Source organism: Manis javanica, chromosome 12 (assembly GCF_040802235.1).
Source record: "Manis javanica isolate MJ-LG chromosome 12, MJ_LKY, whole genome shotgun sequence".
Lineage (NCBI taxonomy): Eukaryota > Metazoa > Chordata > Mammalia > Pholidota > Manidae > Manis > Manis javanica.
Genome location: NC_133167.1, coordinates 29,781,049 through 29,803,661, shown reverse-complemented (window position 1 = coordinate 29,803,661; position 22,613 = coordinate 29,781,049). Strand labels below are relative to the sequence as shown.

General features: G+C 40.9%; 1 non-coding gene and 1 pseudogene across 1 annotated transcript; both read left to right on the top strand.

Moving 5' to 3' along the window:
* The first annotated feature begins 18,508 nt into the window (after positions 1–18,508).
* LOC118970709 (U6 spliceosomal RNA) lies at positions 18,509–18,611 on the top strand. Its single transcript, XR_005058765.2, has one exon. It is a non-coding gene; the product is annotated as a U6 spliceosomal RNA (small nuclear RNA).
* Positions 18,612–21,655: 3,044 nt separating this feature from the next.
* LOC140844752 (dolichyl-diphosphooligosaccharide--protein glycosyltransferase subunit TMEM258 pseudogene) lies at positions 21,656–22,016 on the top strand (annotated as a pseudogene).
* The last annotated feature ends 597 nt before the right edge of the window (positions 22,017–22,613 follow it).

The following is a 22,613-nucleotide window of genomic DNA, read 5'->3' as shown; positions in this document are numbered from 1 at the left end:
GCGGTCCTCGTCATATCACTAAGGGCCTGTCCCAAATCTCACTTGTCTGTCTGGAAGTCCCCACTTTTGGCACTGTGTTCACAGGTCCCTTCAAAAGATCACACTCAGAGGGTCTCCCTCCTGCACACGCTGTGTGATCAGAACCATCCTAGAACCTCCTGGGGAGGGGTACAGTGGATCTTCCAGGCTCTCTCAGTCAATCAGTGCATACTCAGTGGTCAATTCCAAGGCCCTGTGTACCCCTCTCATGGCCGAGGCACTACACTGAAGAGGGCATGTAAAGCTCATTAGTGAGATAAATAATCTCTTAATACAATATTTTATTTTAAAAGCTGTGCAAAACATCCACAGCAAACAAAATATCACAATGTTAATAAGACAACATTGGCAGTACTGGTTTTTCCCTTTGCCCCAGACAAAATGGCTTGGCCTGGCACTGACCGTCCTTCCTGGGCCCTTCATTCTCCTCAGCTCGCACACCAAGGTTGTGCTGTTTCTTCATGTGATGCTGTAATCACAGAATCATCTCAGTTTTGTCATGGATTCCGCAAACTGTATTAGTATATGCCAGGCACTGTTCTGGGCGCCAGAGACACCATGAGGAATAAGCAGATAAAACCCCTGCCTCCATGGGTTTTGCATCTAAGTTGGGGAAAGAGGTAAGAAAGAAGGAAATGAAAAAACAAAACGTAGTATGTCAGATGCAGTAGAGAAGGAGGATCAGGAATTCTATGGGTGGAGCTAGGAACTGAAAATTTAAATAGGATGGTCAGGGAAAATTTTAATTAACTGAGAAAGTGATCACTGGGCAAAGACTTGAACAAGTGAGGAAGCAAGTGATGGGCTATTTGGAAGGAATCCATCCCACGCAGAAGGACCAGCAAGTGCAAGAGGCCGGGTGGTAGTTATTTTAGGGAGGGGCTATGAAAAACAGAGTTTCACTATCAGGGCAGATAGCTTCATGTAGGTGGGGGCAAAGTCCCAGGCCCGGCAGCCCTGGCAGCAAAGATAGCAAGCTTGATAGCAAAAGGAAAAATCTAGTTTTGGTGGATGGTTGGGTACCAAAAACATGAAGGTTCTGAAAGGAAGAAGAGAGGCCTGGTGGTCAGCCAGTAAGATTAGGAACTCATTCTGAATAAGCATGTTTGATGACGTAGATTCCTACAAGTATTCATGTAGAGGTGATAGTACAGACAGAGAAAGCAGGAAGGATTATAAAACAAGTACCTGAATTTGAGGAAAACAAGAACCTCTTCTCACATTTTTGTCCTTCCTGATGATTAGAAAGCAGATGTCCAGCCACCAGCAGGAGCTGGAGCTAATTTCTAATCTGCACTTCAATCTCGTAATAAGAAAATCATTGTGTATTCCAACAGCCAACAGCTCTTCCTTGTGATGTTAACACTGGCCATAAAATCATACCATGGAGTAACGGGTATGGAGGCCGATTTGAATATCTCAAGGCTTTTTCAGCATACAGACAATCTATGGGGTTCATCCAAGCTTTATCCAGCTGGCAAATGCCAAATTCCAGATCTGTGGGTGGAGTGATGTGGATTGCAGCAGTGGATACACAAATATCTTTGTAGGCAAGGATGGTGGCACCCTTCTGATGACTGATCCTCCTTTTAGTTTTAAATCAAGAAATGCCAAAAATGTTGATGAGGAAATGGACATAAAGTCTGACACAGCACTGCCTATTCCCAGACGCATGGGGCTGGACTCTGCCATGCTATCATGGCTTCCCATAATTTAATAAATAATATCCAAGTTTCAGGTAGGAGTGTCAGTCTACAGCAGTGTCAAATATTTTGAAGGTTTTACTGTTTTAAGAACCCTACTTTGTTCATTTTTGCTCAAAATGATGCTGTAATTCCTCTGAAGCAAGTCTTTTTCCTGACCCAGAAGATGAAAGATCACTGCTAAGACTTTTTCTTGGGCTAATTCATGGGTTTGCACTTAGAAGAGAAAAGACTCTAAGTGTAAAGACAAATCTTACATTAAGGAGGCTAGAGAGATATAATAGAGTGGCTGAACCAATACTTTGAGCCATAGCAGAGGGTAGCCTTTTTCAAAACAGATTTTTCTCTAAGAATTGTTTGGAAATAGGTCTTTGGATTTAATTTTCTGTTTTTATAAAATGTCACCTCATGAAATTCTAAAATCTCATTTCATCTTATATATAGTTTCTACTGTGAAGTAAAAAAAGATCTCTGCCTGCCTTCAAACCAAATTTGCTTTAAGCAATGCTTCAAAACTAACATTCTCCATAAATTAAGAACTATCTCAAAATTCCTCATATTATTAGTATTCTCTGACAGAATAAGAGAGGATATCAGCCAGGATAGATCATGTTTTATCAATATACTTACACATAAATACTAAAATTTCAGTAGCTTAATTGCATAAATGTATATTTCTAGCTCACAAATAGCCCAATGTGTGTGTGAGCCAGTTTTCCTTTGTCTTGTCAACACACCGTCAGGACATGAGGCCTCCTTAGTCACCGTGGCAGAAGAGAGAGCTGGAAAATCATGTGGATTGCTTCTATTTACACCCAAGGTTCAGAACCCAGTCACATGACCCAACCTATTGAGGAAGCTAGGAAGGAAGTGCATAGGAGCTTATTCATGGTATTGTGAGGACCAGCAGTTCTAACCTAGTATGCTTTATGCCTCCAAATACTCCTGTGCTCCTTCCTCATACACACAGAAAACAGTCACCTCCCCCCACCCCATCACTATTCCCGAGTCAACCCCAAATTCATAGCATTCAGCTTAAAATCCAGGTTCTCTGGGTGATACCCAATAGGCTCTATCAAGTCTGAATGTAGCTTCTCCTGGGCCGGACACCAATGAACGTTAACAAATTAATTATCTGTCTCATCCAATGCACAATGGTGTAATGAAGACAGAATCATCACAATAATGCCCCTATTCAGAAAAGAGGAGAGAGACACAAAGCAGTGACTGGAATTTGAAATACCCCCAGTTGCATTTGGAGCCCCCTACCCTTGGAAAGGAAATTTCCTTGATTAGCCCTGATTCTGTCCTCTGGGATGGACTTTTCTTGTTTATCATCTTTTCTGACCATCCCTGAAATGGCTGTGAAGAATCATCTCCTCCTCCAGGCTGTAGATTTCAAACCTTCTCCTCATGGACAGTTGGGGACAAAAGATTTTTGTATAGTCAAACCATCAAGAGCTCATGGATTTGGGAGGTGAATACCATTCAGTAGATGTTTTATCTGATCAGCTTTTAATCAGCTCCATATGGTGATAAATACATACAAAGTATCTTTTAGACATAATTCTCAAGTCTACTCTATTTGTTCTTACCTCTATTTCTGTCCCTTTCAACTTAATGGTGGCTATCTTTCAAGTTTGGAGAAAAGGTCATTTAATCTGATCTGTGCTCACAGTCTCTTTATCTACATTTTACCAGGTGTTTGCTGCTTAATGTGTTTTTTCAACTTCACCTCTTACCTTCGGAATCTAGAAGCCATTGGCTTTTCCAACCCTACAATTACTGGACTTAATTTCTGTTTATACTGGTCTGCTCTCTTCTGAGCTCATCTCTTCTTTATATCTTTCCAAATACATCCAGTAGTATTTGTATTAATATCAACACACAATATTAACGTACTGCTTTCTAACCTTTTCCCCTAGGGATGCCAGCTCAGTAAGCACATGGTCTGTCCCTCAAATTATTGTAGGTGGCAAATTTTCCAAATATTTTGCCTCTGTATAACATGAATCAAGATTTTTCCAGCTTCCAATATTAGTTTCTTTACCATTTAGTGGAAACTCATGAATCCAATGCCACATATTGGTACTTTAAGTTCCAGAGCTATAATAAAAATTAAAAAAAACAAAGACCTCTAGTTACCAGAATAGGTAAACTCCCAACTTACAGTGACTTAACAAAATAAATATTATGTCCAGCTCATACAATGTGCAGTGTATGACAGGTGGTGGCCTTCCCCCATCTTATAGCTGCAGCAACTTGGATACCTGGCCTCCAAGGTCAGTGCATTTGGGGAGCAGAAGGTCTGGACGACCACACTGGGAAACTTTAAGGAATGGTCTAGAAGTGGCTTATATTATTTCAACTCATCCTTTATTGGCCAGAACTCCACTGAGAAGCCCCAACCTACCTGCAGTTAGGAAACATTATGGAGCATATGGATTTGGTAATGGAGCACTCTATCTGTCACATATATTCCCAAGTTACAAAATACAAAAATACCCACAAAAGACACCTAAAGTTTGGGCAAGTTACTTTACCATTAATTCTTTGTTATCATTATAAAATGAGCTTAATTTTATTTCATCTCAATTTTATCAATAGAGTGATTATGAGAATTTATTGCCATAATATATAAAGTTCTAGCATCATGTCTAATGTAGCGTAGTCTCTTCTAAAGAGATTTATAAAAATTCAGTAGAGTATTTCTAATGTGTTCTAAGTTGTACATATAGGGACATAACACTCCTATTCAGGGCCTAGCAGTCTTTATAAAATAATCACAGGAAGCAGTTTTGACCATTGGCAACCATGCAAGTTCCCTTTCAAAGTCTGTTGTTTACACTTTACCATAAAGAGTTTAATTTTTGTTTGGGGTTTTGGCATTCCTTAGGGATGTTGCTTTCAAAAGCCCTAATTCAAAAGTAGGTTAGGTAACTACAGAGGATATGACAGAAAGAACAGTCCCAGGACTAGAGGGGATGATATTATCTCCAGATTGGGTTCCCCCCTGAAGACATATTGGGACAAGGACTTCAGTGCAAGCACTTTGGGAAGGATGGTAAAGGAGTAGGGAACTGAGACAGGAAGGAAGTAAATGCAATAAAGGGTATGTTAATGACCAAGTTACCACAATGGGGAACTGGGAGTTGCCTGGGACCTTCCAGGACATTCCGTAGAATATACTTTATAACTGTCCCCTCGAGGCTTGAAGAACCTGGGTATTTCTCCATCAGCTCCTGTCTTCAGGGGTTGAGGTTCATTTCTGGGGTGTAACAATCTAGCAATTCCAGTCCAACGTGCACAAATGAGCATGCTCCTCCAGCCAGAGGACTTCCACAAACGAGCCAAGACACTCGGAGCACGTCTGAGAACTACGTGCAGGTGACCTTTGGGGTGGGCTGGAGATATGGGCACAGAGCATATGTTTAAAATAATTCTCCTTGGAATTTTTGAATCACTGGGCCATATAGCCACAATTCCTTACTAATATCTTTTTTTTATTCTTGTAAACCCTTGACTGTATCTTAAGATTCACAAATAACTATTTCTGACAAGGAATGAAAAGATTATCCATTAGAAAATTTGCTAATTTCCGAGTTTGTGTTGTGTCATCTCTCTGTGCTAGATTGTGTCACTCCTTCCTGTTCTATAAGTTTTGTAAGTACCAAATTTCCTTCACTGGCAGGAGGCTTGTTGAAGGAGTCAGGCCTGCCCAGCTGGTAGGGATCTTGAGGAGCAGAGGTACTTTTTGCTAAAGTTGAAGAGGTGGCTGTATACTCAAGGTAGAAAGCAAACTGAAAGCAGAGTTGTGAGTCCAAGTCCAATAAACAGAAAAAGAGGAAGGAGGACTAGTGAATCACAAAAGCCAGAAGAGCAGAAGCAAGGATGAGGCTGAGTCCAGAATCTAAACCTCAGAGCAACCAGAAGGTGAGCATGGATTGGCGGAGGATAAGTGGGAAGATACAATTGCATGGAAATGCTTGTTGCCTCCAGGTTCATTTTAGGAGTTAGTCGGCTCCTAGAGCATGGGTGAGCCCTGATGTTAAAAATCCGGGATGAGGCATACAGTAGGACCCTGTAGACTTTCACACATTTCCTAGGCTTTGCCTCTTTCATCCCCCAATTTACACTCCAATTTATCATTAACATATTTTAAACTCAATTTTGTTCTCTTATTTTTCAGCTTAAAATGTATCACTGAGAGTTCCCTTTTTGTTCTGGATTAAAAAGTTAAGCTCTTCATAACTCAAACAACATTTTGGCAGGAAGTTAGCAGGAACATATGGGCCTCAGCATTTTGATGCCCAGACTGGCTTCTGCCAAAACATTTCTTTGCTGTCATATAGAGAGCAGCAATGTTTGGGACTGTTGGGGAATCATCCCACACAGCTCGGGTTAGAGAATACTGCTGCTTAACAGCCTTTGTGCATAGCTGAGGGACTTACCTCCTCTGAGTCTGAAAATTTTCAGAGGCAGGAGGGAGGCAGAGCCAGCCGGCATCCACTTCTCAAAGCTGCAGGAGCTCCGTGCAGTCCATTTACTTCAGGCAGCCCACAGACAGTGGCAGGATGACTGGGATAGGAATGTGGGGAATACTGGTCAGAATTCAAACCAGAAAAGAGAAACCACTCTTCTTTTAAAAAGAGGGAATTTAATAGAAGTGATTGGTTGCACAGGTAATGGGAGAACTAAAAGTCCAGCAGGAGAGAGTAAGGCAACCCAGAGATATGCCAAAATAGGAAGCCAATAGCACCTTAGAGTGTAAGGACAATGGGGAAGGCAGAGCTACCAGAGCTCAGGGGAAGCGGGAAACACGCTAGACTTGTCCAGTGCGGTCTGGAGCCAAAGAAGAGACTCAGCACCTCTGGAGGCCACCAAGGAGTAGGGAAGTACGCCGGCTTCCCTCCTCTCACCCTCCAGTGTTCTTCCAGTGCCTCGCCCTAAACAAAGAAGTTAGCAGACATGGGAGCCTGGGATACCAGCCTCGGAGGCCAGGCCACCTGCAGTCCACATGGATTAGAGAGCAAATAGGCCAGGACTGATTGGGAATATTGGTACAAGAAGGAAAATCACACCACCATCATCTGACATTGCTTGAACTCTGTGCCGGGCACTTTGCACCAACTACTTCGTGCAGCCCTTACTCTATGCTGATATACTATTATATCCCCAGTGTGTATGTAAGAAAACTCAGGCACAGAGAAGTTAAAGATTTGTCCTAATGAGCAGTGGAAGCGGTGTTCAGACACAGGCTGTCCAACTGCAGAGCCTGTTCTCCACCTGCTCCCTCCTCCCTCCCTGCTGCCTCCACTCCCTAGAGATCTGGAGCACCTCCCAGGTCATTCTAAGAGGGGTCAGAGTCTCACACTAGGACGTAAAGTCTGTGAGCCCTTTCTGACAGTCCCCTATGAGCAACTCTCCCAAAGTAACTTTTGGAAAAATCTAGGATGGGATAATGCTTCTTGGATCCTATTTCTCCTTGCTACTTGTTTTCTATGCTGCTTATTTATTCTTGGCCCCACCCTCATAAGAGGTACATGAGGAGTTCATTATTTCCATTTGCTAATCATAAAACCACACTTTTTTCCCCTTTAATGTATGCCAACAATTTCTTCTGGGTATGTACCAGCTATCCTGAATCCTTGGCAAAATGATCTTGATGTTGTTTTATTTCTAAGTGTCTGGGACCCCAGGGTTTATCATTATTAAGTTTGTCAATGGACCCAAAGAGTTAATTATTATTTCAGTGAGTAAAGGGAGGCCAGTAGGTGACAGTCAGAGATGGAGTCCTGTCTACAAAGAGGCCCAATCTACCAGCTGATGCTTAGATCTTCAAAGACAGGAGGTCTGATGTGAGGAAATGGTATGATAGAGTGTCACATAGGAACCTATTCACATAGCAAGACTATTTTTATGACAAAACCAGGCCACTGAGGGCTGGAGAGAAGCTGGAGCATCGCATTGAAGCATAAAAATCCCCAAACAAAAACCAGAACAGACGGTGACAGTCCTCAGAGCACAGAGCTCGGTTGTGGAGGAGGGATTTCACCCACTCACCCAGTAAGTAGGTGCCAACCAAACTATTTGAGGCTGAAGATGGTAAACCTCTGTGCCTGCCCCTTAGGTGTCTACAATGTACAGGGAAGCACAGAAGTAGACATTAAGAGACAGCACTATAAAAAAACAGCAGGGATGATGAGGGCATAAAGGAGAAGCATACTAATTCCCAGGAAGGTGCAATAGCATGTGAGAAGTTCCTTCGGTGAGGGAGAATGTGGCTCACTTAGGGAAATGCAAATGGAAATCATGAGAAGAGACAGTAAAGCTGAGGGTGGGGCTGCCTACTAAATGCATTTAGAAACGATGCTAAAATGTATGTTTTCTTTTTCCCAAAGTCAGTGGGATGCTCTGGGAGGGTTTTAAGTAGGGAAGGGACACAAACAAATGCGGCTTCAGAAAGATCATCCTGACAGTATGACAGATGATGAATTGCAGAGGAATCAGTCCACAGGCAGGAGAGAAGTTAAGGGATTGTTTCAAAAAAGGGGCAAGAAGGGAGAAAGATCTGGAATGAGATATTCACAGTGAGAATGGATAGAAGGGCCAGTTGTAAGAGATTATTTAAGAGTGTGGAAGTAATAATAATCAATGACTACTTGAATGCAGAAATGGGAGAGAGTTGGGATTACATACGCCTTCAGGCTGGAGAACTTTTCAGGTAGTTCTCTTCTCTAAACTAGACAACACCAAAAATGGGGTCTGTTCTGGACAGGCTGGGTTTGAGCTGCCATGGCATGGATTCAGGTGGGGATTGTGCTAGGAAATTAGGAGAAATATCTGAATTGGTAGTGAATATTTTGGGGAATCATAGTATTGGCTGGGGCCATTGGAATGGAGAAATGCCATCACCCAGGCAAGTGATGGGGAGAAGACTGTTTTGTTCAGAACTCCAGGGAATGCCAGCCACTAAGGGGACAGGAGGGAGAAGTGAGAAGAGCAGAAGTTCAGCATCAGAGGAGTCAAAGGGAGGATGTTCAAGGTTTCAGTTAACATCGCCAAAATACTGCCCATGATATAAGGGCTAAAGTGTTTCCACTGGTTCTGGCAAATAGGAGGACACTGGTGATTTTTGCTTTTCTTCTGGATTAGTGGGAATTAAGCTGTGATTCCATTCAGATGAAGTAAAAAGCAGGACAAGTCAATCTATGGTGTTAGAAGTCAGAGTTATTGTTACCTTTGAGGGGGTATTGACAGGAAAGGACATGAGAAAACTTTCTGCGACAGTAAGAATATTCTTGATTTGGGCCATATCTTGATCTGGTATCTGAGATATTTCTCTCTCCCTCTTTGTCTCTTTCTCTCTGTCTCTCTGTGACACTCTCTCCTTATAGATACATTATATATTATCTATCTATCCATCTATATACATATATATAATCAAGTAGTACACTTAAGATTTATACTTTTTACCATATGAAAAAAAATAAAACAGAAATAATTCTAAAAATATCCCTTTCTTCATGGTAGGACGATACACTACAGACAACTAGACCTGTAAAGACATCACCAATGTGTGAGGTCCCCAGAAATTCATAGGATTTCTCTCTCACTCCATTGTGCACATTTATTTCAGGGCATTCAGAGTACTTGCCACTTCCCGCCCAACAGGTCTGGCTAAAATGACATCATTACTATGTTGGATCAACATCATGTCCTTTGGAATATCAAGATTACCAAGACTCAAAGAGCATAATAACCCTGGGGCATAACTGCGAATGAGTGCGCACTGCTTTCTTCCCAGGTGAATCTGAACTGCTTTTGATCCTCCTTGGTGATGAGGATTGAAAAGAATGCATTCACCAGATGAACAGCTGCTTACCAAGTGCCAGGGGCTATTTTGATTTGTTTTAGCAAAGATATCACATTGTGCACAGCAGCTGCAACTGGAGCTGCCACTTGTTTAAGTTTATGATAATTCCTTATCCTCTGCTGTGGTCCAGTTGATGTTTCAGGAACCTTTTGAGAACAGCACGTACCACTGCAGCAGTACTGAAGTCTCTGAGAGTGGTACTCATCTCTGCCTTTCATCCGGGATGTTATTGCTTTAATTCTAATGCCTTGCAGTGATGGAGAGCAGTGGCACAGACATGAGAGTCTCTTTTACTAGCTTTCTATTGCTGCCATAACAAGTTAGAACATATTTAGTGCCTAAAACAGCAAAAGTTTGTTATTTTACAGTTCTGAAGGTCCAAATTCCCCAAAATTGGTCTCAATGGGATGAAGTCAATCTCTTGGGAGAGCTATATTCATTCTGGAGGCTTAGGGAGACACTCTTTCCTTGACTTCTCCAGCTTCTAGAGGCTGCCTGCATTCCTTGGCTAGTGACCTCATCTTCCACATTGAAAGCCAGCATTATAGCATCTTCAAATCTCTCTGTGACACTGACTTCCTCTTCTGCCTCCCTCTTCCTTTCACAAGGACTCTTGTGATTACATTGTACCTCCCAGGTACGCCAGAATAATCTCTCCAGTTCAAGGTCAGCTCATGAGCAACCTTAGTTCCATCTGCAATCTTTGCTCCATAACCTAACATAGTCATAGGTTCCAGGGAATAATATATGTACATCTTTGAAGTACCATTACTCTGCCTTACCCCTCTTCCACTAACTTCTCTCATCATAACATTCCACGATCAGGTAATGAACGTGAGAGTTCTGTCAGCTTCTAGGTAAATCCATCCTAATGATGCATTTAAGGCTAGGAAAATCATCATAGGGTGGTCCACAGCTTCACTGTATTCACTGTAAGATGGACCAGGGACAGGACTGCATGTATCACACAGTTTCTATGGCCCCTACAGGCATTTTGATTCCCGTGGTTCATCACTATCAGTTACAAGCTGGTACCGAATAGCCCTTGAAAGATCTGTTTTCCCTAAACATACCGTTATCTGGTAGATGACCTAAGGTTCTTTGGGAATGGATTGGGGAAATATATACTACATATACTTCCTGTGACATCACAGCACCTTTACTCCAACAGAAATAGTGTCCCTTCTATTAGTGGACTCTAGGTCTGAGAACAGTGCAAGGGATTGTGGTTTTCTAAAACAGTGCTTGACTGTTTCTAAATCAGCTTCCTGCTCCCCCACTGTTTATTCTTTTCGTTATAAAAGTCAAGCAACCCCATCATCAGCTACTCAGCTGTCTTGCTCCGAGGAATACCATGGTCTGTTAGACATCTTCCCAGGTTCCTGTGGGGCTCCTTAAATCATTCCATCATTCCAACACCCATTACAGAAATTTTGTTCACCTTGCTTCTGATGGTTAAATGGAGCCCCCTTGTCTCTAGTAGGCCAGAAGCTTATCATTCCCATTGATACTAAGTGCCAGGGTCTGTGACACCCTTCCCTATGGAACCTTATATTCATCCTCTTTGAGCAGCCTCAAGTTACCTTCCCAGATATGTTGTCCTAAAATTTGCTGATGTACATAAGCCCTTTGGTGAATAATTGATGAATAGCAATTTGGCGAACAGCATGGACAATGCTTCCTGCTTGCACCATGCTGACTTGACCCTAGTTTTTGTTAGAGACCAATGGCTGGCAAACTAGTGCCTGTGGGTTGAAAACCTAAAACTGTTGTAAAATTAAGGAACACAGCCATACCCATTTTTTTATGTACTGTCTGTGGCTGCTTTCAGGCTACAGTGACAGAGGTGACTAGTAGAAGTCATATGGCCTGAAGTGCCTAAAATATTTACTATCTGGTCCTTTACAAAAAAGTTTGCTAATCTCTGGTCTAGATTGGCCCTGCCCAATAGTCCTTTCTGTGATGATGAAAATGTATAATCTGCACTGTCTATCATGGTAGGCACTAGCCACGTATGGTTGTGAGTACTTGAAATATGGCTAGTATGACTGAGAAACAGAATTCTTGATTTTATTTCACTATCGTAAGTTTATAGTTGTATGTGGCTGCTGGCTATTGGGTTGGGCAACACAAGCATAGAAGAAATGAAGGGAGCTGAGAAGGGGCAGAGATTTTAAGGACAAAACATCTTGAAGTTTTCCGAGTAAGAGCTTTGCCTAGTTATCAGAAAATGGAAGGTTGCTTCCTCTAGCCAAGGGGCGAGGATCCCCTTGCTGGTCCAGGGATCAGACGGATCTGGGGGTTGACAGTATATAGCACAGCCATTCAGGTGTCCTCATCCTAGGTTTCAGGATCCTGACTTCAACGTAGGAGACCCTGGAGCTGTGAATTCAGCCTCTCTGAAGTTCTAGCACTCTTACATATAAATATTGAGTCTGATTATAAGCATAGCCTTCTGAATACATGAGATGAGGGTCTCTTTAAACACTGCTGCTAAGGCATTCTGGTTTTCATACCATGCCCTGAGTTGGTAGATTTTTGACCTGAGTCTTTTTATTTTCTTCCTTCCAATGGATGTTAACAACGGCCAACAAATTCCCCAATCCTAATAATTATCAGTGCCCTATATCTTTCAAGTATTACAGCTATTGTATAAGCCAGTATGTCTCCTGTCTCACATTCTCCCTTTCAACCCACCATAGGTGAAATCGAAGAAACAGTGGTGCTATCCCTTGCCAGAGGTAATCATCACCCCACTTCCCGGTAATGGGGGCTCTCCCACCCATCCCATCAGTATCCCATTCTGAGTGTCTGCTTCCTGAAACTACTCTTGGTATCAACTTTCTTAGGCTGCGTTGCCCCCAGAAGCAGACCCCAAGGCAAGGATTTGAATGCATGTAGTTAATAGTGAAAGTCGGGGGGAGGGGTAACAGAGTGGAAAAGTAAGACTGGAAAGAGTTGAAACCCATGATAAGGTATGTTAATAAGCAGGTTACCATGGAGGTCAACTGGGATTCAATCCTGCAGGGACCCCCGGGAAATACACCCTGGACTTGTCCTCCTGTGCCATTGACTGAAGGATAATCCCAGTGTATTCACTGTCTGGCACTTCCCACCTGCCCTGTGCATAAGATGAGATCAGGCTCGCAGGTGGAGAGCTGCAGGTGTGGACCATCTTCATACTCAGGAGCAGTGAGTGGTGAGGTGATAAGAGCAGGGCATGAACAGCATCTGCTACAACACAAAGGAAGTCCTTTTCTTTTCTTATCCCCTCCAGCACTATCATTAATTAGCCTTGGGTTGCATATACCTTCTTATAATCCTGGTTACCCATTATTAAGATAAGTAAAACACTAAATAATGAACTCCAAGCAACAGCTTTTTTCCTAAGATGCAAGTTCCAAATCTTGATACCTATTCCTGCCTTGATCACATTACAACCTTAAAGTTGCCCTAATGAACTGATCCATCTATAAATAGGCAGTGTTTGTTACCAAATCTTGCATATGTACATTCCTCATAGGTTTGTTGTGTGGATTTAAAAACCAGTGAACATTAAACTCACATCGGAGTGTCTGGAACATGGGGAAGGTGCTAAGTGTAGACACATTTTCCCACGTCTCCTCCCCTTCCCAAACCTAAGGAGGAAAAGCTCCTTTTAGTTCCTTCCAAATGTAAATATATTACCTGAGAAGGGTACTAAATTAACTCATTAGCACCTTCTAACACAGGAACAGAGTTTACTTTATCAGATTAACTACAGAAAACAAGACCCTGAGGCAACAGAATGTCAGTTGCATGAATGTTGACAGGGACAAACTCATATGGGAAGTCATTAAATAAAATTCCATCTTACATCCATTTGTGGATGTGCACTTTCTGGGTTGCTTTTATTATCAGTCTCATTTGATCTTCACAGGCTTCTATTTAACAGAGGGGGCTCAATGGCTTAAAGCACAGACCAGCTTCAAACAGCTAGTAAATGGCAGAGCTGGAGCTGGAGCTCAGATCTTCTGACTCCAAGTCCAAAGGAGGCCTAGATGTCTGGATGCCAGAAATGAGAACCCTGAAGAAGGGAAAAGCAGAGTGAGGACTTCTTAAAGAAGAGGCAGATGGTGGGGGATTTGCACCCTTCACCAGGGGGTTCCCTCAGGGCGCCCCCAGGTGTACCTGGATTTCAGTTTTCTTGTCCCTATCGTAGTTACATTGAGCCCCATATGGGACAATCTTCTTGGTGACCTGGAATGGTGATATGTTCTAACACCTTCCCCCAGAATATTCACGATTATGTTGTTTTACATATACCTAAAAGACAAAGAAGATCTCCCTTCAAAATTTCTAAGAACAATCTTCAAATTATACCTACATAGAACAAGTTATGATCCTGGAAACACTTACCCTCATTTTTCCTATTTTTGACTACATACATGACATTTGATTTTTTTTTTCCTTGGAAAACAATTGATAACTATCCCTGTTCTAGTCTTTTGAAATTCAGGGCAGTAAGTTTTAAAAAATAATATAAAAATATGTAAAAAAGCCTATTTCTACATTTTTTTCTGGGGAAAACACTGCAAAACAGAAAGATTCTTATACATTGTGCCAACTTTATAAATCACACATATGTATAGCTTTAAAAATACAAACATTAGAGAAGTATAAATAAGACAGTGACATTCCCCCCATAATCCCATTCTTCATCATGAGCCACAGTTAGTAGCTGTGCAGCTCTACTTGAAGACTTTTTATTTTACAGAGTTTACAAAGCACTTTCACATACTTCATCTCATTGAAACCTCACAACAGCAGTATTCAATTATAAATGTGAGATTGGGGAAATTGTTTTCCAGTGAACTTTAATAACCTTCTCACAAAAGGGAGCTACCATAACTGACTACCTTCTATTCACATTTTTGCAAACCCCGGCCAGGATTGATTCCCTGTGACCTTTCATGCTCAATTCATATAGCAAAGAGCAGACTGGGCTGTGGAGAACAGAATCAATCCAAAATCTGCTAAGCATTTTGGTTCCATCAGCTACAGCCTCAGCTAAACATAAAGCAGTTGCATAGGTAACAGATTAAGATGGAGCAGTCTTCCAAAACCCTATAAAGGATTCTTCAAGATCACTAACCAAGAAAAATGTGGGACTAGCCAGTGTACACTGTGGTATAAAATTGAGTTCAAATTAGGGCAAATCGTGGTATCTCCTCTCAAAGAGTGGGAAGAGATAGTCTTAAGAACAATTACCAATTACCACTGGAGATAAAGTAGCAGCTCTCAAATTAATGGAATAAAACAAGTCCCCCCAGGCTAATAGCATAGTCTTGGGGTTAGTGCCTAATTAGTGGGCTCTTTGTTCTAATAGATCTTTTAGATAAGATCTTGAAATCAAGTCTGGATTAGGAGGGGAGGATGTTGGAGAGCATGGAGTTTTGGGTGAATCTGGTTACCATATTTTTAAACTAGGTTAGTGGAAAGATAAGGACCTTGATTTCCGAGTGCCAAATCAACATTATCTCATGAATTATTTTGTATGTAAAGGAGCTGTTTATCTTGGCCTGGGAAGTTACTTCAGTGAACCCATTATGAGGACCAAGTACTAACCACAGTTGAATTTCCTTCCAAGAACAAACTGAAGGATAAATAATATTTTTCAGTCTTCATCCATTTTCCATATCATGACCAAAGATGTTTGCTAGCTCAACTGGTCATCATCATTATAGCAGCTTTAACACTTGATGCTTATATGCATCTCTTAAACTCTCTGGTTTCTACCTGAAGCAGGAGGAGGTGGTGACTGAAGTGAATTTCCAGGGAAACAAAAGGCAGGGACAAGTCTCTGAGCTCCCCAGCCCCTGCGCACATGAGGAGTGACTTGAAGGACAGTGACCTAGCTTAGAATGTTGTCATGGCCCTGATGGTGACTCATGTCCTCACAAAACAAACAGCATCTCTCTAACCCTTCACAGCTGATGCCAGGCCTCCGCCTCAGCCGGGCCTGCAGTCGGCTTGCGGGCTGGGATGATGAGAGGGGCAGCCAGTGTGAGACAGAAAAGGACATTCAGGGAATTTTAAGTGGTTTGGATCAGCCATTGTCATGTACAATTGATGTTCATTTATATTTCACTAGCCAAAATCTAATTTTGCCCAAAATTGGGAAAGAAATATTTCAAATACTAATCAGGCCCCATCCTGCTTTAATGTAAAAAATGAGCTGTCCTACCTTTTTTCAATCGTCTCAGAAGGGAGATTTAATATTTCCTGACAGTGCTTTAAATATTTTGCTGTTCAGACTTCAATGAATCCACAATAATTATATCAGTTAAACCAGCTTAGTTTTTCCAAAGCTATATCAAGCTTAGGGTACTTCTGAACTTATTATCATGGCATCCATCCTTTGATATTAGATTTAGTATAGAAAGGGCCAATACTCAGATGGCCTTTTATTCTAATTTGCCTATTAGTTTAGCTAATTTAACTAATTTACCTATTAGTTGCGTTTGCTTTTTGCTTTTTGTTTGAATCTATAGACTCAGTGTTCTACAATTTCCCAGCCTCCTCCTTCCCAGGAAGTTTAATTGCACAGAATCTAGGAGCCATATGTTATTCCCAGCGGAAAGTTTCAAGAAAGGCCCAGTGGTTTTTAATTCCCAGAAGATCAAGCAATGAAGACTTCAATACATTATCATTAAGAACTGACTTAGCATTTAGTGTCTAAATGTTAAGCCTTTTCGAGGAGCTTTTATTCTGTCATTTCTATTAAGGGGTTAAGAATCATCTCTGTTTCACAGATGGAGAAAGTCTGAGTTATCAATTTACCATTGTTTTGGGGAGGGGGAGAAGTACCAGCATATTTAGGTGGGAATTAATTCTGCCCATCCCTCAACTCTCCCTCAAGAAATCCAGCAATTTCATCATGGCTTTGGCTTCAATCAGCGCGCTCATTCTCGCTGAACAGCCCTCTCCAGTAAAATGAGATCTCAATCTGCTGTACCGGCAATCTCCAGCTCTCACCTCTACAATGACTGAACAAACAAAAGGGTGCAGCTGAGAACTATTTTCCTTCAAAGGAGCAGCCAAAGAATACTAGACACAATTACATAAACCCATAAAACAAGAATAGGACTAAGAAGACGCCCTCTGTGTGAATGGGGCAACAAGCCTACCCTTCTGCAGAAGCATGGGAATGGTAGATACAGACTCTGTATTTCTTCTGATGACCACCAAATCCCCGGGGCAGAATGTCTTAGCTTCTTTGAAAGTATAAACAATACCAGGACAAACCAATGATCTCATTTGGGAACTCTTTCATTGTTTTCCCACAATTTCCTGTGTAAAAATAAATTGAAGCCATAGAGTGAATGCTTATTAATAAAAAAAAAGAGAAATTATCAAAGAGGTGAACATAAGTAGTTATGAAATCAGAGCAGGCCTGCAAACTACAGACAATGCAGGGTTAAAAGAGAGGCAAGATGATAACAAACAAGGTTTGCTTTGAACTTCTCAGTCAATACTTATGTTTTAATTTCCTAATACCCACCCATTTGTTATTTTACATTTGACTACCTCTTATAAATCCAAACTTCTGTTATTTGATGCTCTTTTTTTAAATCCTGCCTTACCATTTACATGATGCTCCAAGATAAATTTCAGCAACTAAATTTGCTATTTTCACTCTAAGTAGGAAAACTTTTAATGATGTTAATAGACTAACTTAGGGAAAGTTACCTCTTAAGGCAACAGGTGTAGATTGTAAGATTAATGCCAAGTTGAGATGCTATAGTAAGACTTTCGATTTGGGGACTCAAAGAATGCAAGTCTAGTTCTGATTTCGCCCTTTATTAATAATTACGTGGACTACTTAGTAGAATGTCTGCAATTTAAACTTACCCCTCTACTTTATAGGAAATATAAAGTTATATGTATGTCAGTTAGCTTAAGCTACCCATCAGGTCATTTGCCCTGACCAAAAATTCACAGGCTAGGTGTCATCTGCTAGTCTGCTAATTAGAAATCCTCCCCTCCAGAGGGGCTTCCCAGCAAGGACTCAGCTATCTTAATCTTCCAAAACACCAGCAGAGTTTTCTTAGTTAGCAGAACAAATGTTAAAAATGAGTTTTCATTGGTAAAATTAATGACTTGCCAGTTAGCATTAGGGATGTTAGAAATGGGTTTTAATGGATGCAAATCATGATATTACAGTCATTTAGATTGTGTAAAATATTCTAGAGACTCTCTCCCTGCTTATATAAGCAGAATAAGAATCTACAAAACCCTCTGGCCTGTACCCTTAAGGTATTGTTTTCTACATTGTCCTGTGTCTGGCCTTGACAAAGACTTTTGGTAACTTGCCCAAGAGAAATGGCAAATTCATGATTTAAATCCAGATTAACTTGATTAATAGCAATAATAGTGATAGTCAACATTGGTCAAATGCTTGCCATGTATCAGATATTCCTTGAGGTGTTTTATATGCATTGACTCATTTCTTCCTCACAGAAACTCTCTGAAAAATGTGTTTTATTGTCATTTATCAAATGAAGAAACCAAAGCTTAAAAAAATTAAGGAACTTGCTTAGAATCACATAAGTAAAGCTCAAGTTTAATCAGTTCTGTGTGAATCCTTAGTATCCTTGTTGTAGTCACAAGGACATATCTATCACAGAAGATGAGTATCATTCATTGCCTATCCAATAACCATTCTCCCTTCTTTACTCACCAAATCTTCATTTTATTAAGGGCAGCATTAATCTCAGTTAAAATCTCTCCCAAAGACTTCCTAGCCTCTACAGGGTGGCCATACGACACAAGTCTGGCCAATGATGGTAAATAAACACAGTCTTTTGATTAGGACTTCTGGAAAAGCTACTATTTAGACAGCTTATGCTTGCTTTGGCAGCACATAAATGAAAATTGGACTGATACCGAGAAGACTAATGTGGCCTTTGTGCAAGGATAACGTGCATATTTGTGAAGCCTTCCATACTTTGCAGTTTCCAGAGGTCATTTGACACTTCATTGGTTAATGCCAAGGAAACATGAGTCAAAGCACATGTGGCATCTGATGGTGAAACTGTGACTTTCCCTACAAAAGAGAGAGAGAGAGGGGAGCTCAAGTGGTTCATGCATTTGCCCCTTATCCATTTCTCTCCTTCCAGCCTAGAATGCAGTTGTGATGTCCAGTGGGGCAGCAGCCATCTTATGATCATGAAGATTATAGTCTCGGAGTAAGGATGGGTCAGTGGAAGGATGAGCAATAGCCTTATTGCTAAGTTCCTGATGGTATTGTGGAGTCTCCATTACCAGCCTATGCTTGCTTATCTCAGAACTTGTGATGATTTATGAAAAATAAACCCCTATTTAGTAAGCTGCTATAGTTATGCTGTTGTTCTTATTATGTGAAGCTGAAAATAACACCTACTGATAGAGGTGGCCATGCTATTCTCCCTTCCAATCAGGTTTATTCTTATCTTACTACCAAAGTCACCTGCAACACAAAGCATATCACTGTCATTGTCCCAGCTTCAACTGTATGGGTGACAAAGGTGTGAAGTTAATTTGTCTGGGATGAGTGGACTTATGGCTCTGGTACCTTGCACTAAGGGAGGCCTCAGGGTAGTAAGGTGACATTGTACAAAGAACACAGGATTTGGCAAATTTAACATTTATGACAATTTTTACTCACCCGCCCTGCTCCTCAGCTTCCTTGCTTTTAAAATGAAGACTATACTGTCTACTTTAAATATTTACTGGGAGGTGTGTGAAATGTCTAGCTCCCGTGGTACATATGTGTATATTTATCTTATTATGAATTCCCCTCTCTCACCTGTACACATGGAATAAGTCATCTCATGCTCTCCTACTTCTCTCTCCCTTGAGTCCCTCCGTCTAATTCCAGTTTATGGAAAACATCTGCCTGCCCCCACAGTTTTGCCTTGGTTTTCATTTTATCCATGTTCTGTGTGGTTTAAATAAAGTTGGGAGAAAAGGAATGGAGAAATGCAGAAGACTCATACAGTATGGCCAAGGTATGGATAAATCTGCTAGGCAGAAGAAAAGCTACAAGAAGGGAGCCGGCAAAGATTCCCTTCCATTTCCCCGTGTGACACAGGAGAGCCGAGCTGGTGACCACATCTTCAGGTTCACATGATATCACTGAATATCTCTAGTTTAGTTAGGGCTTTCCTGAGAGTGATCTTCAGAGATGTGTTCTTGGAATGAATAGAATAATCATCTATAGCATGTATTTATAATACACACATACATACATGCCACATACATATTTATATATAACATTAGTCTGTTACCATGGAAACTGTTACAGCACTAACAAATTAAGCATTGTGACTCCACTGTAATAAGAATAAAGAAATTCAAATGAAATACCAAGCATTTGTTTAAGCACAAATAGCTTTAGTAATTAAATACACAGAGACAATACAGAAAACCACAAAATAATATTTAGAAGCCTTTGCTGGTATGAAAATCAGCTTCGATGTTGTTTCCCCTCTCCATTGCATTACATTACACATCTTTATAAATTAAGTTTGGCACTGGGTTAACAAGAATAATCTGCTGCACCAGAGCCCTCGCACAATGAAAAGCTCAGGTCTCATCCTAAAGAGTTATACCTTCCACAGTCAGCGAGAAAGATTTTATGGCTCTTTTTATTCATCAAAAAGAGGACTTTTTAGAAAGAAAGCTCAAATGTGAAGTTGGTCTTACCTCCCGTTTCATTCAAACAACACACAGAACTACCCCTGGGGTTTTGAATATATTAACATCCTTTCACAACGAACCCTAATGGGACAAGTGTAGCATTTTTTTCCAAGCAGATATATTCAAAGCTGAAAAATACATAGTGTTTAAATAGATCTCATTATATCAGCTACACCAAATCTCTCCTCTTTATATACAGAGGATTGTACCTCTTTTCACTGTCATGCAACATTAAAATAGGAAGGCATACACAAGAATGACATGGATTTGACAAAAAATTAATGATTTGTACATCACTTTAATGCTTCAAATCTGCAATTCATGTATGCTAATTAGTTCATAATGGGCTGTTGAAGTACAGAACTGTCATCCTGCTACTTTGCGGGTCTCTGGAAGCTCTGATTCAGCACAGCCCTGCCTGGTTGGCTGTTGGATTCTGGGCTATAACACGGCAGATCTATGATAGCATTTCCCTCCCCCCCTGCCCCCAATGCACAATTGTTTCCTGGATGTGGTGCTTTAATCTATCAGAGTTATAATGGCATATCTCAAATAAGTGGTTCCTGGGTGCTGCAATACATACCGGGAGCAATAACATAGCATCACTATATCTAAATGATGGATTTCTGGATTTTAGGCTGTCAGGCTGTACCTCAGAGGGCAACTGTCAGATTCCTAAATGTATGAAGTTGTATTATGCAGCACATTTTGAAAATGCATGTACAACTTTTTTTTATTTACAGATAAAAAGGGCTGTAAAACTTGGAGAGAGGAAACAAAGGGGCTACAAAGACCAGATATCTTTTCTTAGTGTGAAATCATATATATCTCCCCAAATGCAAGAAAGGCAGCTTCTAGTCCCTTTTGCCTTTTGTCTTTGTGCTACTGAAACAGAGACAAAGACTGTCACAAGAGCAGGAGAACATAAAGCTGAATGGCTTCACAAACCAAACAGAAACACCAGAGCTTGCTGGAAGCTGTGAGATTTTAAAACAAGTTGCTCTGTTTTTACTGGAAAGAAAACTGATTTTCCCTGATCTCATGACTGAGTTTTGACCCAATGTGTTTCTCATTATCACATCTGCTGATCTGTAAACCCAGCTGCTGCGCATGTCCAGAGAGAAAGCTGCACAAAGGCAATGAGCACCCCATTTGTTTTCAGATTGGAAATACCAGTTAGGTTCCTGATTGTTGAAATTGTATCTTGAAGACCCCAGAAGGAAGATACGTTTAATTTAAAAAATGTTTTTTTCACTGGAAGATATGAATTAGAGATCATAATGGAATAACTGAGCCAGGCCACAGAAAAAAATACTCCAAATGTAGACGTGTTCTTCCGGTGGCGAGCAGCGGATTACCTGCTGGCGGGCGAGATGGAGCTCGAGGCCATGAGCAGATACACCAGCCCAGTGAACCCCGCCGTCTTCCCCCATCTGACTGTGGTGCTCTTGGCCATTCGCATGTTCTTCACCGCCTGGTTCTTCGTTTATGAGGTCACCTCCACCAAATACACTCGAGATATCTACAAAGAACTCCTCATCTCCTTGGTGGCCTCACTTTTCATGGGCTTTGTAGTCCTCTTCCTGCTGCTCTGGGTTGGCATCTACGTGTGAGCTCCCAAGGGTACCAGCCAGGCAGCTTCACCAAATTACTGCTTTTGTAAATTCAATTTTTTTTACTATAAAAAAAAATACTCCAAATGTGGCTGAGTTATTAAGGGATTTTAGATCATTATGAGTAGATACTTTGTAACTATGCAAAACAATGATAAACTAAAACACAGTTCAAAAATGATAAAGTGAATACAAATTATTTTGTTTAGAGATTTATTTATTGCTTTTATGCCAGCATAGAGGAAAAAAATTAATGAGACTAGGTGTTTAAGAAATGTTGAATAAATGAAGAATGCTCTCCCAAAAATGTTGTGACTTAGAAAAGACATAAAATGATATTCCAACCTAGAGGCTGCACCTGGCTCTCCTGGCAGCACCAGGGAAACAGGTGGACAACAACACAGTATTTTCTCTGTATTAGACATCTGAACGACAGCTTCTTGAAAAAGAGACCAAACTACAAATTGAAGTTCCTTCCAATGGTTGGGTTATTTACATTTGCAGATTTAAAATTGTGTTTTGATAAAGATTTGGAGTGGGATGGCTGGGTCATATAGCAGATGTACACTTAATTTTTTTTAAACCGTCAAACTGTTTTTTCAAAGTGATTGTATTATTTTACATTTCCTCCAGCAATTTATGAGAGTCCTTGTTCCTCCA